Below are 3,693 nucleotides of genomic sequence, written 5' to 3' on the forward strand. Positions count from 1 at the left end.
TTTCTTATTTTGCATTCCCAAATCTTCAATCTGCATAATAGCGTACGCAACAATATAGTTAGGACAATATATATATATATATATATATATATATATATATATATATATATATATATATATATATATATATATAGTGCAGACAATGAAGAACGAGATGAGGTAGAAATAAATCACTCACAGAACGTAGCAACTCAGCATAGATTTGTCGAGGTCGCGCAGATTGAACAGCTGGAACAATTCACTCATATGAACTTGTACAGAGTACCGTTTGGTGTGATGCTCCTCTGTAACATCCGCATAAACATATTCTTTGTCGGCCCATGTACCGTTACTAAAGGAATTAAAAATAAGATTAAGGGGACATAGAGGAGGAGTTATTAAAAAATAAGATTATTGAGCACTAATTTGCATAGAAGTTTTTGTTTAGCACTGCCAAGTATTTTGTTTTTCCTTTTCTTTTTTCTTTTCTTTTTCCTTTTCTTATTTTGTTTTTCCTTTTCTTCTTCCTTTTCTTTTTCCTTTTCTTCTTCCTTTTCTTCTTCCTTTTCTTTTTCCTTTTCTTCTTCCTTTTCTTATTTTGTTTTTTCCTTTTCTTCTTCCTTTTCTTCTTCCTTTTCTTATTTTGTTTTTCCTTTTCTTCTTCCTCTTCTTCTTCCTTTTCTTTTTCCTTTTCTTTTTCCTTTTCTTATTTTGTTTTTCCTTTTCTTTTTCCTTTCTTCTTCCTTTTCTTCTTCCTTTTTCTTCTTTTGTTTTTCCTTTTCTTCTTCCTTTTCTTCTTCCTTTTCTTTTTTCCTTTTCTTATTTTGTTTTTCCTTTTCTTCTTCCTTTTCTTTTTCCTTTTCTTAATTTCTTTTTCCTTTTCTTATTCTGTTTTTCCTTTTCTTATTTTCTTTTTCCTTTTCTTATTTTCTTTTTCCTTTTCTTCTTCCTTTTCTTATTTTGTTTTTCCTTTTCTTCTTCTTTTTCTTTTTCCTTTTCTTATTCTGTTTTTCCTTTTCTTATTTTCTTTTTCCTTTTCTTATTTTCTTTTTCCTTTTCTTCTTCCTTTTCTTTTTCCTTTTCTTCTTCCTTTTGTTCTTCCTTTTCTTTGTTTGAGGAGGACGGCGGCGGGCGGGCGGCGGGAGGCAGGCAGCGGCAGGGGCAGGGGCAGCGGCGGGAGGCAGGCGGCGGCGGCTGCAGGGGCAGCGGCGGGCGTTGGCGACGGCGAGGAGGAGCGGGCGGCGACGGGGCAGGGCGCGGCAACGGCGACAGTGCAGGGCGTCGGAGCTCACTGGGGGCAGGGCGAGGTCGGGGAGGCGTTGACGACGGCGAGGTCGGGGAGGCGTTGGCGACGGCGAGGAGGAGCGGCCGGCGACGGGGTAGGGCGCGGCAACGGCGACAGCGACGAGGAGCAGCCTGGCGGCGTCGAAGCGCAGGGGCGTTGGCGTCGGGGGAGAATGTGGAAAAATCGTAAGTGCCACTTATATAGGAAAAGCATTAGTCCCGGTTGGGGAGACCAACCGCGACTAAAGGTATCCTTTAGTCGCGGTTGGTGTCCCCAACCGGGACTAAAGGTACTTTCGCGCCGCTTTCGTTCCCGCGCGGAAAGAGCCTTTAGTCGCGTTTCGTGTCACGAACCGCGACTAAAGGTCCTTTTTCATATAAAATAAAACTAATTCATTTTAAAATCTTAAAAATACAAATAATATATCAAAAAAATCAGAAAAATAAAACTAATTCATTTTAAAATCTTAAAAATACAATTATATATCAAAAAAATCAGAAAAATAAAACTAATTCATTTTAAAATCTTAAAAATACAAATAATATATCAAAAAATTCAGAAAAATAAAACTAATTTATTTTAAAATCTTGAAAATACAAATAATATATCAAAAAAATCAGAAAAATAAAACTAATTCATTTTAAAATCTTGAAAATACAATTATATATCAAAAAAACCAGAAAAATAAAACTAATTCATTTTAAAATCTTAAAAATACAAATAATATATCAAAAAAATCAGAAAAATAAAACTAATTCATTTTAAAATCTAAAAAATACAAATAATATATCAAAAAATTCAGTTCATCGATCCCTTGAAGGTTTGACAAAAGGTTTGATACATCATTCAGTTCATCGACCAAATACAAATCATCCGGATTCGCCATCGTACGTTTTAATTCACATGATCCATTCAACAAAGTTTGGTACAATAAATTATTACACATCAATTCTTCCCTTGTGTCCCTGCTTGCTTACGATTGTGCCGTATCCATGGAGCATCCTCATCATTTAACTTAATGCTTGGGTCAGTGTTCACTTTGAAGGGCGGAATTTCACCAAACATATTATAGTCTTCTGACATGTCTGTCTTGTCCTCCACTCCCACGATGTTTCTTTTCCCTGAAAGAACAATGTGGTGCTTTGGATCATCGCATGATGTACTGATCGTTTTCTTATGTTTCCGTTTCCTCGGTTTGCTACGCATGTCCTTCAAATAAAAAACCTGAGCGACATCTTTGGCAAGGACGAATGGTTCGTCAAGGTAACCAAGATTGTTGAAATCCACCATTGTCATTCCGTATTGCTCGTCCACCTTTACCCCACCTCCTGTTAGCTTGAACCATTTGCACCGGAACAAAGGGACCTTAAAGGAGGGTCCATAGTCAAGTTCCCATATCTCCTCTATGTAACCATAATATGTGACCTTTTGCCCATTCTCGGTTGTTGCATCAAAGCGGGCACCACTGTTTTGGTTGGTGCTCTTTTTATCTTGGGCGATGGTGTAAAATGTATTCCCATTTATCTCGTACCCTTGGAAAATCGTTATAGTCGAAGATGGTTTCTTGGCCAACATGTACAGCTGATCTCCAACATCATTGTCATTCATTAAATGTTTTCGCAACCAACTGCCGAAAGTCTCCATGTGGGCCTTTCTAATTCAGGATTCAGGCTTCCCCGGGTTGTCCGAGCGTAAAATATTCTTGTGTTGCTCGAAGAACGGAGCCACCAAGCTGGAATTTTGCAGAACTGTGTGGTGTGCTTCAGTCATAGAATGACCGTCCATACATATCGTTGATTTCCTTCCGATCCTGCCTTTTCCACTTAGTCTCCCCTCGTGCCGCGATTGAGGAATACCAATCGGCTTAAGGTCAGGAACATAGTCAATACAGAACTCAATTACCTCCTCATTTCCATAGCCCTTGATGATGCTTCCTTCTGGCCTAGCACGGTTACGAACATATTTCTTTAATACTCCCATGAACCTCTCAAAGGGGAACATATTGTGTAGAAATACAGGACCGAGAATGGAAACTCTTCGACTAGGTGGAGCAGGAGGTGCGTCATAATATCAAAGAAGGATGGTGGGAACACCAACTCGAAACTGACAAGGCATTGGACCACATCGTTTTGTAACCGTGGTAGATCTTCTGGATTGATTACCTTCTGAGAGATTGCATTGAGGAATGCACATAGCTTCACAATGGCTACTCGAACATTTTCCGGTAGGAGCCCCCTCAAAGCAATCGGAAGCAATTGCGTCATAATCACGTGGCAGTCGTGAGACTTCAGGTTTTGGAACTTTTTCTCCGCCATGTTTATTATTCCCTTTATATTCGACGAGAAGCCAGACGGGACCTTCATACTGCTCAGGCATTCAAAAAAAATGACCTTCTCTTCTTTGGTAAGAGCGTAGCTGGCACGACCTTG

The sequence above is a fragment of the Aegilops tauschii genome, chromosome 7, assembly GCF_002575655.3.
Source record: "Aegilops tauschii subsp. strangulata cultivar AL8/78 chromosome 7, Aet v6.0, whole genome shotgun sequence".
In the NCBI taxonomy this organism is placed as follows: Eukaryota; Viridiplantae; Streptophyta; class Magnoliopsida; order Poales; family Poaceae; genus Aegilops; species Aegilops tauschii.